Raw genomic sequence first — 16936 nt, forward strand, 5'->3', positions numbered from 1 at the left:
CATATATGTTCAAATTAACATTATTAATGATATGAATATCGGCAATCATCTGATAATATTGAATGAATCATCAATGACTATTTCAATATTAATTCGTACAGTTGCTGAAAATTATATAGTTATAAGTAACAAAAAATCATTAGTCTTATATTATTAAAGAATAAGGAGTCATTCTTAGAATGTTATGAGGTGATAATTTTGCTTGTAGTGTGATCAAATCCAAAAAAGCCCGAAGGACCTTATTATAGATTTGTTCACGCCTGAGCGAAATGTTCATCTCTTAATATTTTAAGAATGATTCCTTCTAACTTATATTTATATAATTTTAAGCCAGAGTAAGGTTAAATAATTAAATATAAATAGGTCAAACCCCCTCTCCCCGGGCGCCCCAATGATATGCCATTTTAAGTTATTGGAATGTATAATACAAAATCGATACGTAGTGTTATTACAGGCAAATACATTGAAAAAATCCTTCAGGCTTTATTGAATTTCATCACACCATTAATATTTGTAAAGAAGGCTTTAATATTCATTAAATGCTTACGATTTTTGTGAGACTTGTGTGTGCTTAAAGTATAGTTTGATATGCATTTTTTAATTGAAAATGTTTGATTGTTTGCTTGTTTGTTTGTTTGCTTTGTTTGTATTTTTTTCTATAAGTTTATATCTGATATTACTCTTGCTATATTCAACGTATTAAGTAACGAATTTTAAACGTAACATGAAAGTGCGTTACGATATCAGGTTCATATATTGTAAAAAAAAAAATTAAACAACTAATAAACCAGAAAAACAATTAAAGAATGTGGAAATATATGCAATCCCCCTTTTCCGCTGCCAGTAAACACCCAAAGTCACCCATTGACGTTCACTGAGGAAAAGGTAGTTTAGATTTATATCGACTTTTTCATCCTTTGAAATCTTTATCAGAAAAAAAAATTGTTGTTTCATTTTATGACGAATTTTATTTAAAAATTTATGCATCCGACTTTTTTTTAATAAACATTTGATTTTGAGCACAAACGTTGTTTATTAACTTCAGAAATTGACATATCACTCAAATTCATTTTAATAACTTGGTAATTATGAACAACTAGTGATTAAGATTAAATTTGAACAACAAAATCACATTACGACTGCCATCAATGGTGTATGATAAAACAACAGAGTTTATTAGAAGCTTATTTGTTTCCTGGTTTTTGTTTTTGTTTCTAGTTTCTGCAGTCAACATATGAACATAAACGACCGAATCTCCAAGAGATCTACGACACTCACGGCGAATTTACTCTCTCGCAAGGCTCAACGCATTACCCCTTACACTTCTGGAGCATTCTCTGGAGATTTTCTAGGAGTTAGGGTACGTCCATATGATTTATTTCCACTGCTTAATTCAAAATCTACTGATATTCCCAAGGATTGACCGACATCGTCTGATATCTACTGTGCAATCACTCTACACTACTGTAAACCTATTGTACATCTACTGTACAGAGTTGTGTATCCCACTTTATCCTATTGGAAAGAGCTGCTGTATTCCACTGTATCCCACAGGACAGAGTCACTGTATTCCACAGTACTCCACTGTACAACTCTGTACCTAAGGGGTACTCACAGCACTGTTTCCTGCTATATCTAGTTTTTATTAGTTGTGATGTTAATCAAAGTACTGAAGAACTGACGGGAGTTGATTTTGTCGATATTAAGTTATTTTAAAATCAATGATGTTATTTTCTATGACAGGTACTTGTAGTTTCTTATTTGAAATACGCTCATTTTTATAATATGAATTTTTTTACTTTTTCGACAAGAATGTCGAGAAACCGCCATATGAATCATGTAAAAGAATATTTAAAGATAAGATTTATTCAATCACACTATGTATCAGTAATAGAAATATTTCTCAAAAATTGTATGGATCCAAGCAATATTTAACTCTAGTCTCGTTCAGCCAAACGATCGGCTTACACCGTAAATCTCCGACAAGGATTTACAGAGACAGTCGATCGTCGAGTTGAACGAGATTATATTGAACTCTGGCGTAGGAATATATACGACTACAAACAAATATTGAAATTGTTAATACCATTAATATCTGACTATTTTCAAGGTATTCCTAAATACGTTTCATTGAAAAACAATGCTTTAGCATACATTACATCGAATTTATCAATTATTTTCAAGAGCTAAGTCTTGTCAGCAGCAATGATTTGTGCTGAGGTCCAAACACTGTTACACTTTCGGTTTGTCTGAGTAACTGCATAGGAGAGTTGATTAAAATCAACTCCCAAAAACAATATTCAAAATATTACTTTAAAAAAAATACATATTTAAGATACAATTTGTATGGATTATTTTTGATTATCTTTGCTTGTTAACAAGAAAAAAGAATAGGTTTCTATTTCTTTTACATCATTTTTACATGCGCAGATTCATAAACCTTTTTTCAGGGGATGGGGTCCGAAGTTAATCTATGTTTTCCACCGGAGGGTGGAGACCTGTTTTCTATTTCGGTATTAGAACTATGTAAACTTTAGAAATTTGAATCTCCCCACTTAGACTCGTGCACGTATTAAAAATTGTTTTTCATTTAGCAGACATAATATAACAGCTTATAAGTTAAAAGAAAAAAATATATATTTATTTCTAATTCAAAATTGATTCTAAATGACTTTTTTTTTTTTATAATAAATTCAATCTAATTATAACACAATATATCTGTGGTGGATTTTATGTTCAACATGAATAAAATAGTTCTCAACATGATAATTTTTCAAAATATAGATTAAGAATAACTGGTATGACATGTCTTTGAAGCCTACTTCACAAGAGGATCAGCAGGGCAGTACCTGTATATAGTAAACATGCAACAGTAAATCAAAAGGTGTGAATGTCGCAATAATCAACTTTGTCATTTGTCTGTTTGACACCTTGCTCAAGTTGTTAAGTCATGTCTTATTAGGGGTATGTTTGATATTGAGAATATTTAGTGAAAATGACAATACATGAATGAAAAAACAAAACAAATTTATATTCATTATTTTAGATGATTTTTTAAATCAAAATTATGTCGGATATGAAATATTTTAAAAACTCCAGTGATAAACAGATAACTGATTTTGATCTAATAGAACCAATCAAACAGGTTATTGGTAATGATCATATGTGTGTCAACTGGACAGAAACATGTGGAGAATTTATCTGTAAAATCTAGAAAGTAGGCTTCAGCTACTTACACAGGGTATTGACATCAGTAATGTGTCTCACCAGTTCTATGACACAAACCCGTACACTTCTGGCGCTACATCAACATCTCAGAAAACCTTAAATTACAAATTTGTGGTCTGTCCTTCCTTGACTGAATCCGCTGAACATGAATTATTTGGCAAATTAGAAGTCAAATTATAAATTTATAATGTGCAAACTGCTGGTTAACCGATCATAATCGGTATGCGTGTACAAATGATGCTTGTTGTAAGGTGTGCAAGACACATGGCCATTCACCTGGAGATGAGACCTGCCCGCATTATCAACCACAAAATATCTCACCACGTTTTGCGGTGCCTATTAACTTCTACCCATGTGAACTAGAAATTTTGGGTGTTAAACATAAATCGGCAGAACATGCCTTTCCTTATATCAAAGCAGTTCAGTGCGGAGATCTAGATTCTGCTTACGCGATTTCAATAGCCGATGACGCGCTTCCCGCCCTTTTTCTGGGTAAGAAGGTCATATCCAATGACAAGTGGGTGTCTACAAAGGTTTCCTTTATGGAGGAAGTATTAGAACACAGGTGTGTTCAAGTACCAGTTTATTGAGTTAAGCTTTTAACCTCTTAACAATCAACGACATTTGTTGAAGCAACCTACAACAACGAGTGGGGCACCCGCCTTGACCGTGACGGCATCCGCGATGCAAAACCGGATCACTGGCCTGGAAAAAACGTATTTGGCGTACTTATGAAATAATAAGAGTCTGAACAAGAAAACACGCTACTCCGGTAAAATTGACTGGAAACAAAAACAAAACAAAGATCAACCAAATCAGTGTACCATACTACAGATGCTGGAACAACTCTATGCTATGCCAGACAGTTACGTGTCGGGGTGTAATTGACACAGAGAGCTCTGATGATGAACGGTAACTGTACTCGGATCTGGCTTCTGACCTCCGAATTTTCAGAGCTGTGGTATGTGTACGTTTAATACGTTCAATATAATCGAGTAAACAATCATAGATTATAATTATCTACTTACCAATAAGAAGTAGTATAGTAACTATGTTCATTTTTTTCTATTTAGTAATATCATAATTCAGATTAAACTTTCTAAAGACTGTGTTCGACAATATTAAAACATGTTTATAGGAAATACTTATATTATGTATACCAATACGCATCAAATAGTAACAATGTTGTTATCTTTCCCTTACTATTTTTTTTTCATATAGCATTTGAATAATATTACTTCTTTTATTTTTATTAATTTCTTTTTGTTGTCAACGAAGATTTTGAAATATGGCAAATTTAGCTTTGGTATCAGTGAATGTAAGAGGTCTTAATTCGTCGGAAAAGAGAGATAATTTTTTTTCATGGCTATAACAAATTAAAACTAGATGCTGTCATTAGACAGTAATACCCGCACCACGTGTTTGCCCCTAAATAACACTGTTTTGTACCAGTTTAATTAAAAATGAAGGCTATATGCAAGCTCCGGTAATACAATTAAAATTTATAATTTTCATAACTAAAGGATGAGATCCCTTCACATATGATAATACACATCGTGACATGAGCAGCACTTTATGTGCAATTTGGGGTAGAACTGTTTGCATTGAATTTTCAGTTAATCAATAATCTTAACATTTTATGTCATAGAAAGTATAATGGTCTATATAATTATTACAAACAAAATTAAAAATTAAATTATGCCCCCTCCCCGTGGCGGTTGCCGGTTTTAGATTTGCTTCTGTGTGCCTACATGAACATCATCGTGTGCACAGATTTAGAGAAGGGGTGGGAGTGAGGGGTCCAGACCCACCCCCCCCCTTCCCATGAAAATTCATTTATATCAATTGTAAAAGTACCAAAAATACACCTTGGACCCCAATGCTCTTACAGACATTAAACGCTCAAACCCATTGCGCTTCAATGTTAGGTAACATTATTTGGGGGGGTAAATATTTAATCAATATTTGATATACTTTATTGTTTATCTCAATAGTAAGTATACATGTACATCACACTATGCAGCTGTCCTGCACCACCTTAAAGCTGTTATTTACCTAATAAAATAGTGCAAGTGGATTTGAAGAATATGTCATAAAAATACATGCATGTTACAAATGAATGATCTTTGTCTGAAGTTACGTACACAACACAGGTCTGCATGTCTCATTAGCGGGTACTAGTTTTACCCAGCTCTTCGATTAGATGGGTTCACGTGTATACATACATGGGTGTTGCTAAAACGCGGCACGGAAAACGGAACGGAAAGCGGAACGGAAGGGAAAACGGAAAATCTTATCTAATGTTATTTACCTCATAGATTTGTTAATCATGCTAAAACGATATACTTTATGTACCTTTTTTTTTTTTTTTTTTTTTTGAAAGATTAGCAATATTAGATTATTTATTCAAGAATATTTATTTCCTCAAAATAAACAGTACATGCATTGACCACTATATTCTGTCCCAAAATATCCTCGATTCACTTTTTGGTGTATATTTATATATACCTCAGGGTTCAAGCGATTCTCTTTTAAAAGCATTACACATTCTCATTATTCTTCCTTTAAAACGTCCTCTCTAGCTTATCAGCTGGTATAAATACACGGCTAAAAACAAAGAAGTCTACGGGGTTTTGCATTTCAACAGACCCGGATTATAGTGTTGAAAAATTGTGCAAGGTCTTCTGACTTACTTCCAAATGGAGAAAAGATGTCAACATTTTCCATTATAAATCGTCCAAATGTGCTGCATGAATATTTTGGGATCGACATACTATAGTCCCAATATATAATCGTAAAATCAAATTAGGCAACGTCTAGAGCTCTCTATTCGGATCATATGTATATAGCTGCTGGAATAAACAACTGCTTAGTAATGCAAACGTAAACACAATTGCATTGCTAAAAATACTAGTTTCACAAATTGCTAGTTTCACAAATTACCGAGTATATTTTAATGTTTTCTGTATTTTAATTTTTAATGTCGTCAGTCCAAAGGGGTTTTTTTCTTCCATCTCAATGATACTGTATCGTCTGTATGATAAAAGATCGTCTAGAACACCGGCAATTCAATTTTGATGTAAGTATATACATGTACATCATCATATTTGAAATATAAAAATACTCAAAACACGCATAAAACGCTTTCACTATCTGCGTACGTTACGCTGATATGCCAGCAATACCAAATAAGAAAAATATGTAAAAAGTTATAGCTAATTTACTCGTTTAATCATGTAAATGTTTCACAATTCGTATACATTTGATTTTTCCGTTTCGTACTCAACTAAAGCCGAATGAATACAATGCTATAATTGATAGACATTCATATGAATATTGATAAGATAACAACATGTTGATAATCATTCATTAGATATAAATAAAAGATACAAAGTAAATCGTTTCTGGCCAGTCTATACCCTTTTTAAGCGATAAACGTGATGCTATTTTCCATTCCGTTCCGCTTTCCGTTCCGTTTTTCGTTCCGCGTTTTAGCAACACCCATACATACATGTCTGTGTTTTCCGTATGCAGAAAAGGATTAGGCCCCTAGTTAAGATCAGCTTAAGGAATTCATTATTGTGTTTTAATTGGATTATCATTATGATGTTGACCAATTTAGGTAAGCATAATACATGTAGTAGCAGTAGCGCAATATAATGAGATGCCAGCATGCATATATAAGTTCTACTTTCACTTTCTAAATGTGATCTCCCTTTGACAGCATACTGTATCATCATCTTTTAATATTTAAATAAGCTTATCATCGTTACCTATCCTATCGCATTTGTAAAGTTTCTGTCATTTTAGTTGCAAAAGTTATTATTTTCATTTGTCAGACTGCATGATCATGCACTATTGAGTTGACCCCATTTTGACCATGTATAAACAATTTCTTATTAAATTTGTGTATTACATGTAAGTAGGTGTAGACACTTATCATTTTTATATGAGTTATAATAGGAAGGAAGGAGTATTTCTTTCCTAATGTATTATAATGCATCAAATACAATGTAGGTCATGACCTTATGGGACTGTTCTGACCCCACGAAACAGGAAAATACAAAATATCTTCTAATGTCATTATGCATGCATGATGCATCAAATGGTGTAAAGTACATTAATGACCCCCATGTGTTGTCTTTAACCCCCAACCCCAATAATAATGTATTTTATCTTATTCATATGTTATACAGTAGTGTTTGATCCATGTGGGTAATTCCTAGCCTAATGATATGTCACTGCTTTGTTTAGGAGACTTTACAATTGCCCCATTTTGTTTATAAATCTTAAAAATTGAATTAAGCAATTTCCAAAATGATAATCACAAGAGAAAAAGCAATCAAGAAATGATTTAAAATGTGCTACTGTACACATGTAACAATGTATTATGAAGACTGAATCTTTTTAACCAGATTAGATTTGGGGGGGGGGGTGAATGTGGATATAAACATTTATAATTTGAATAATTTATTGTTATTAATTTTAACTTGTCAATGAATACTACTTATTGATCCCAAGGTAGAAATATGACCTCTTATCATATCTCAATAGATCATTTGTCAATTATGCAAGGTGTAATATAATTTTTTTAAGAATAACATTTTTTACCAGTTTATGTAAGTTTTTAGACACCCAAATTATATTTCGATTTTAATAGATCATTCGACAAGGGAGGGGGGGGGGGGGAGAACAGTTTATATTTGAGTTTGTTTGGGAGTGGGGGTTCCAAGTCATATATTTGACAATTTTTTAATGTTATTTAAAATAAGACTAAGCCATACTACAGTCATGAACATGAATAGTATAGAAAAAAACTAATACATATACATGTATATATACATAGGAAGTATTACAAAACAGATGATTGATCTATATCTGTGTTCTTAAATTGATCGATCATATATCATGTACATATTATATTATTGTTTCTTTGTTCAAGGCATTTAAGATGGTATGTAGGTCATGATCCCAAGTGCTCTTCCTGAAATTATTAAATATCATAAAAACCATCCCCACCTTAATCCAAAGATATTATTCCTCCTTAGGTCATGCAGGCGCATCAGATCATTATGGCATGTAAGTCATGACCCTAAGGGGTCATCCTGACCCCCTTAGAATCAGAAATTGTCAATTATCTTTAAATTATTGATGTTTGATGATCCTATCTCTATTTAATCTTTATTATTAAGTCTCCCGAATGAAATTTGAAGACTTATTGTTTTTGTACGGTTCTTAATACATGTATTATTATTCTTCATCTTCTTTTTCTTCTTTCCTGCTCTGAACTTGTTTCTTAGAGATGGCTGAACAGAATTGTACAAAACTCTAGGATATGATAGGCCTGCATATCTAGTTGTGCACCCTGGTTTGATTTTTCTCATTTTGGGTTAGACAACCACTTTTCGGGGGAGGGGGATGTCAAAAGGGTGTGGGGTCTAACATTGAACCTTGTAGGAAGAATCGTAGACTCTATTGTAAATGGTAACTTGAAAACGGACAAAGATAATAATATAGGGTTTTCATAATCATATATTGGCTGTTACTGGCAATATATAGGGTTAATTAAATCTGACCCCTGGGGTCATCCCCACCCCCCAGGAATTTGAAATTACTATATATCTCAGAAACTGTTATAATCATGACCCCTAAACCATATATATTCATGTTTCTGATGTCAAGGGGCATCAAATGTTATGTAGGTCATGGGCCCTGTGGGTGGTCCTGACCCCCTCAAACAGCAAGTCCCTTAATATCTTCAAAACAGTTGAGATCCCCACCCTTAAACCATATATATTCTTGTTCCTTGTGTCAAGGGGCATCAAACGGTATGTAGGTCATGGGCCCTGGGGGTGTTCATGACCCCCCTTGAACAGGAAGTGCACGAATATCTCGAAAACGGTTGAGATCCCAACCGCTAAACCATATATATTCTTGATCCTTAAAGGGCATCAAACGGTATGTACCGGTAGGTAATGGGCCTCAGGGTTAAATTTAATTTTTCAAAACCGTAATGCACATCTATGGAACAGTTCCTATCATATCCCAAGATATGATGTGTCTATCCATTAAATCATAAAAGGATTTCTAGGATCTATGTTTTTTTGAAGTGATAAACGTCAATTTTCTGCTACTTTTTGACTCCCTGGATGAAATTTAAATTTTTAAAATCTTACTGCACATCTATATAACAGTCCCTATCATATCCCAAGATATGATTGTCTATCCATTAAATCATAAGAGGAGCTCTTGGATCAATGTTTTGTTTTTTAGTAATAAACGTCAATTTTCTGCTACTATTTGACTCCCTGGTTGAAATTTAAATTTTTAAAACCTTATTGCACATCTATAAGACAGCCCCAATTATATCCTAAGAGATGACGTAGCTACTCCAAAAGTTGTAAGAGGAGTTCTGGGAACCATATTTTTTTGGCCAAAAAACGTCATTTTTTGTTGCCCACTGATCCCCTTAATAAAAAAAAAATTCTGGAACCTGATCACGCCTCAATATGACACCCCCAATCATATTCTAGAAGATCATTTGGCTACTGCCAAAAAAAAATGACGTTTTTGAAACCAGTGTTTTGTAAAAAAAAAAAAAAAAGGTCATTTTTCAGCCATTAAATGCCCCCCAGGACAAAATTGAAAATTCTGAAACCTTAGTGCGCATCTATAGGATACCCTAAAACATATTCCAAAAGATGATTTGTCTTCTGTTGAAAATGTAGGAGGAGTTCGAGGAAGAAGGTTTTTTGTGGAAAAACGTCATTTTTCACCAATTATTTGACCCCCAGGTCTAACAGAGAATTTTTGAAACCTTTTTACAAAACAACATGATACCCCAAATCAAACTCCAAGAGTTCAGTTTGCTGGTTTATAAGATGTAAGAGCAGTTTGAGAAAGTAAAACGTGACAGACGGACGGACGGACGGACGGACGGACGGACGGACGGACAGACGGACGGACGGACGGAACAGGGTAACAACAATATACCCGAACTTTCTTTAGAAAGTGCGGGTATAACTAATATTATACTTTTACAGGAAACACATTTTCTATAGGGAAAGGTGCAGAATTGTATGATAGAAAATGGAACGGAAAAGCAATACATGCTTTCTCCAATTTACCTTTAGAAGAGGCGTTTCCGTTTTTTTCAATAAAGATGTAATATAGATATTCTTAATATGCATAAGTCAAATGATGTAAGGAAACTTCTGGTAAATGCTTAAATAGACGACACTTTACTTACAATCGTTAACGTATATGCTCACAATAAAGAAAGTGAAAGAATATTTTTTTTAACTTGCTAAATACATTTATTTCTTTCCATACTTCACAAGATAGTAAACTAATCATCGGCGATGACTATAATTGCAATTTAAATAAAGAAAATGACAAATCCTGTAAAAAGTTAAGTACCTGGATTTAGTCGATGCGTGCCTGAATAAAAATCCAACAAAAATGGTTCTACACAATGTGATGCAGAAAATTCCCCAAAGAGTAGAATAGGTTTCATTTTTGTGCGCAATAACTCAATTGATTATGTAAAAGATAGTGTTGCTCGGAAATAACCAGGTACTCATAAAAAAAACGCAGTTAAGTGACCACAGGATTATAAAATATAATTTAAATTTTAGTAATTTGGAGAGAGGTAAAGGATTCTGAAAATTAGATATCTCGCATCTAGAGAACGAAGACTACAAACGCGAAATCTTAGAATTATTCAAAAATATAGATGACTCAATAGATCCAATTTCAAATGGGAAACTTTTAAAATTAAAGTTCGTGATTATTTCATTAATTACGCAAGACGATCCAAAAACAATGTCAAATATAGAAGAAATGTGTCACTTTTAAGAAAACTTATATACAAGTTTAAATCGACCTGTCCAAAAAATGTTGTCAATCTATACAAAAAGTATCCACTTGTGATTTTCTTTTTAAAATGGTTTACATTGTATTGAAGATAAAAAATGTAGACTTTCTACGAAAATGTGTTGTACAAAAAATGTAAGCCTCCCTGTCACCAGGCACTGTTTAAAAGACTGTCTTCAGTGGTAAAATTAATATTGGAATGACAAATACAAAACAAAGTAAAAGATATATTTGACAAACGAATATGTGAGTTTAGTTACAAATTGCTGAGCAATACAGTGTGTTGTAATATCTTTTTCTTTTAAATGCAAAGATAGGTCTTCTGCTTCTTGTAATACGTGCAGCAAAATTAAAGATGTAAAACATTAAATTTTCGAGTGTAAACATGTTCAGATGATATTGTCAACTTTAAGCTTAGTTATAGGGTTTGTTATACGGTAGAAACATGTTTTGGGAGTTTTTACTTTGAAAGAAATGCAAAAATATGTTTTTTAATACCATTCTGTCTTTCATAGCCTACAAGATATTAAATATAAAATGTGTTGTAGATCTCAAAATAAAACAGAGGCAATTAATGCATTAGTTTTATATTTGAAAAACAATATAAAATACAATATTGATGTTTTTGTAAATATGTCAAAAATGTAAATGTTTAGAATTAAAATTGTAAAATTTGTAGATATGCTTTAATTGGTATATTACATGTAATAATATTTAATTACTGACTATTTTGGCCGGGGTTGGTGGATATTGTTAATGGGCTGTTTGTAATGTGAAATAAATGGGAAAGCACCATATTTTATAAACCCATGCCCCCTCTCTTTCTCTCTACACCAATCGCCTAAATTAAAACAAGTATGTTGTTTAATTAATTGACATTTTAATATTTCTCTTCTTATTTATATATACAGGTTGTATCTTCTCTTGCACGACCTATTGTTATGATCTGGTTACATTGTATTGCTTTCAATCAATCTCTCTCTCTCTCTCTCTCTCTCTCTCTCTCTCTCTCTCTCTCTCTCTCTTACGAATGACAGACTCAATATAGTAAAAGTACTCTAGTCTCTTTCTCTATATCAAAGAGAAGTGAAATCAGGGGTATTAGGGAGACCTATACCCACACCCCTTTTTGTTTGCATCAACATTTTTTTTCTAACATTTACCTATCATTATAGATAACCCTCCGCCCTTTCATTTTTGGGAGGATATAAATAACGATTGGCGGATTTCCTTTTTTTTAAAGATTTTTTGGAGGAGTCTGCTCCAACCCCCCATTTCAAAACGACCATTCAGGTATATCAATTAGGGATAAGACATAGCTTATTACAACCTTTCTTGATTTTTGAATCCTTTTTACTTTTTGCTAAAATTAGTTATACTGTTTAATATGCTGCTGATAAATGTTCATGTTCAATTTCATAATTTATATAGTAAATGCAATAGGTGTTTTTACCGGTAGGTAAAATTTGAACCCCACATTAAATATTTCATCCATAGAAATCAACCTGTGATCAAGGCATTTGCATGCAGTCTACAAAATTTACCCGTTTATCAAGCACAGTATTCCCTGGATAGGTGTACACAAAGAACCAGTATGTATATATTTAGTTGATTTTGTGTTAATAAGCTGGTTTTTAGTGGCTGAAGCACAATTTACGAGACAAAAATGAATCAACAGCCCGGTCGTATTAATTGAGGGCTTGCCATAATCTATAAGAAATAATTCTGTAGCCTGGTTAGTTAGGGAGGTGTAATCTTCTTTTGATTTAAAAGCGATCACCGACAGTTTACAAATAAAATATACAAGGTTTATGCAGTTTTTTAAATCAGATTCAAAATATAGAATTTAGGATTTTAATCTTCTTAGGAAATTATCTCAAGAAAACTCCATATTAGTAAAACTCCCTGATAAAAGTTGAAAAACAGAACTGATTTCAATTTCATAGACTAAAACATCAATTATAAGAAAAAATAGATATGTCATCACACTTTTTGAAATGGCAGATAAACATGAACTAAAGCATAATTGAGCATCAGAAAATCGTACGTTTTTTGTTAAAAGTTAAAATTTTGTAGTCAAAAACTTGTTTATCTTTTTTTAATTTTATTGTCAACAGTGTCAGAACAGTAAAACTACAAACACATTGTAAAATCATTTGTTGGGATAAAAAAAAAATTGTAGCATTTATACATACAATGAGAGAAAAGTCAGAAAAAGAGTTATTTCCCCTTAGCATAGATAAAATATATTTTTAAAAAATGGACATTTAGGATAAAATCAAGCTGCGAAAATATCTCGAACTTAACAGTAATTTTAGTTACATTCATGTGATTCTATTCACATAAAATATATAAAACTATTTTGTACAAATTTTAAAGAATTCAAAGTTTTACAATAAAGAATGACATCACAGAACACTGGATCTACTTTAAAGAATTTCTCATTATTTTGTGATTGAAAGATGCAAAGTAAAGATTAATAAAACATAAATCGATGTTTAATAACCTGTTGAATTCTATTCTATGTAAATGTTGTATACAACTGAATATGGAGGAAAATATAATACTAAAAATATTTAAAAAGTTTTAATATTTCAAATTTATGGTATAGTAGGTTATAGTAATTTCATTGCCAAGTACAGTAGCTTACAGTGGGGTACAATAAGGTACAGTGCTGTTTAATAGAAATGTACAGTAGGGTACAGTTGGGTACTGTTTGAGTCAGTAAAGGTACAGTGAGGAATTATCAAAGTACAATAGATGTCAGACAATGTCAGTTTGATTTCGGGAAAATCTGTGGATTTTGAATTCAGTAGTGATCTTCCTCCCATGCCACGTAGCACAAAGAAGGATTACTCTACCGCACTGATATAGCAGGAGAGGTGTCTCTCATATTATCACATTTTAAACAAATATTATATAAATGCAATTTTTTGGTACATATCGTGCAATGTACATCTGCATTGTCTTTACGCTTTAGTATTTATACAAGGATATGTTTCCATGCAAGTTGGATACTTTAAAAGCTTATTGTATATTCTCCCAAGAGGACACTAATTTTTATATGCATTATCAACGGGATCTGCTAGATCCGTGTAAATAAAATGAATACCAGCTTGTCAGTGGTTGGCTCGAATTTGTTTTTTTTTATTTATTTTTACATTTTATTTGATATAAATGGATCCGATCTCCTATAATTGCTCTATGTGCTTTTAGAATAAATCTGAGCAGCGTTTGCTCCCATAGTGTTCCTTCATTTACTTGGTGCAGGAAATCATGAATTTATATTTGGGAATGGTAATTTCAGTCGTCCTGGTCACTTCACCTCCAAGGGGGTAACAGTAAACAGTAATCACCCTCCGTGTTAAGATGAATATCAGGTGCATTATTCAGGGTTGATTACTTTTTGTCAGGCATGTTATGTATTAGGTATTGCCAGTTGACCTTAAGTGGCCTATCTGTCCTAAATATTGATTGGCGCCATCTCCCAATTCCAGGTCTAAATATTAATGGTTGTTTAGAAGGTAGGCCCAGTCCCGGTAATGAACTTGATAACCTTTAAACTTCTTTGGTACTAAGTCACCACTATCACAATCACTACTATACCACCTACCCAGGCTTTCTGTGGCTGAGTGACCGACTGAAAAATACTTCTTTCCATATAAGTTTGTAACTCGGTACTGTTACCTGAGTGGATTTCCATACATATCTCGAGATACACATACTTTAATCAATTGAATCTAGTTGTGAGGTCTCACACTGGCTAATAACATTCTTTACACCCTGTGGAGCCTACGCAAAAACATAAAACCCAATTGACTTAAACAGTATAGCATCGGTTATCGACTTTGCATTTCAATGTGCATAAAATGTAACGAGAATTAACGTCAATTGTAACTGAAACAATCCATCAAAATCTAACTACATAATATTTCGCCTCTCTTGATGCTTGGGGAAAATAAAGTAAAGATCAGCGCGTTCTGGGTTTGTTTTGCGAGCATTAATTTATTAATTTATTTGAGACACATGTCCTTCTCCTATTAGCTGATACCATTTTGGTAGATTCTTAGAATAGTGTTTAAAATTTGAAAAAAAGGCCAATATTGAAATCAACCAGAGGCCTATTTGGGTTCGAAGCAATACCCTTCCGGTTTTAATGACAATATCTGGCCTATTATCCACTTCAACATAGGTACGCTGTACGAATTGAGAGCAACATTTGCCCTCCAGACCTTTGAATTCTCATTGAACTACCTCTCCATGTACTCTCCAGGTCCGGTGCTCATTTTGTACTGTACGTACCTATTCCTAAGCTTACATATTTGGCCTGATTTAGCCTTTCTGACAAAATATCCTCGGCACTTGTAAAATAGAGTAATCTTTTTGTAAAAAAAAAAATAAGTATTGCATTCATTTGCGATTTTTAAGCAGGCGAGGTTTCAGATGCGATAAAGGCGGACACAGAACAGGTGCCGTAATATTTACATAAAAAAGCCTATGCTTTATATAAAAGAAAAATCGGTTTGAACATTTTGAAGGTGTATAAACGATCTTTTGAACAGACACTTATTCCAATATAATGACATTTGTGAACAATACGTGTTTGTATATATTAAATTTAATAATTTTGATTGCTAGGAATAAAATTAACGTCGTGGGATAGAAGTTTTTTCCACGATAAAAGGGTCTACTCAGGGGTCATCACGTTTGTGTTAGTGAACGAATGGTAAGAACATTTCCTGGAGCTAGATTAACATGGACATTTATTGCAGAAGTAATACACAGTGTTATCGATGTACTATTATACTTAATTTCTCAAACATTAAGTATTCAAAGTACACTGTTATTTTAAATGTGGCTATGAAACGAAAACATAGCATTGGTAGATTGAAAGTCAGTTGAATATATGTTTCTGTAAATTACGCGGTATATCAATTTGGCATTGTGCTTGTAACTGAGAAGTCTTGTTTAAAATGTCAAACTGTAAAATTATATTAACTATTATTAATTCTTGTATATTTATATATAATGAGAATTTAGATTAAATAAAAACTAATAATCTTATGAAAATAATTAAACATACTATAAATTAAACATGATGTTACAACAACAACAACTACGATAACAACATTAAGACAACAATAACAACATCAGAGACAGCTTTAACAACAGCACAGACAAAGACAACGACAACAACACATAGAATAACATCATTAATACAACAATAACAACATCAAAGACAACTATAACCATAAGACAGACAATGACAACGACAAAAACAACTAGAATATCAACATTAAGACAATAATAACAACAGAGACAACGATAACAACAGCAAAGACAAAGACAACAACAACAACAACAACAGCAACAAGGATGTAGACGATAATAACGATGTTTGTATATATTAAATCTAACAAGAATAGAATTCCTGGGTCCCCCACCGGTCAAGCAGTATACTAGTATTATGTATATGAAATTGCAATATTTTCAAACTTTCAGGGCTCTTCCAGAATTAAATGTGTGGGGAGGTTGGGAGGAACATTTTTTACCCCCACCACCCATTTTTTTTCTATTTTTCCTGTCGCAAATATATCCAAAATACTACAATCGTAAATCAAACAAATACCTATTAACATATATAAGTAAAACAATAGGCCCCCTCCAGCTCGTCTTTGTGTGAGCATAAAACATTTGGTATAAATTTTATGAATGCATATAAATTTGTAGGTATGAAAGCACTTTCAAGGTCAATTTTTGATATACTAATGAAGTAATTATTGTGGTCAAAGTCCCATAACTCCAACAAAAAGTATTGACCAAGGCTGATTTA

The 16936-nt window shown here is 32.7% G+C and overlaps 1 protein-coding gene across 1 annotated transcript in view; it reads right to left on the reverse strand.

The window, feature by feature from the left end:
* The window catches only part of LOC128182853 (phospholipase A2 inhibitor-like), a 309453-nt gene that overhangs the window by 71734 nt on the left and 220783 nt on the right, over positions 1–16936 (reverse strand). The gene's annotated exons all lie outside the window — the stretch shown is intronic.

This window comes from Crassostrea angulata, chromosome 5, assembly GCF_025612915.1.
Source record: "Crassostrea angulata isolate pt1a10 chromosome 5, ASM2561291v2, whole genome shotgun sequence".
NCBI classification, from domain to species: domain Eukaryota; kingdom Metazoa; phylum Mollusca; class Bivalvia; order Ostreida; family Ostreidae; genus Magallana; species Magallana angulata.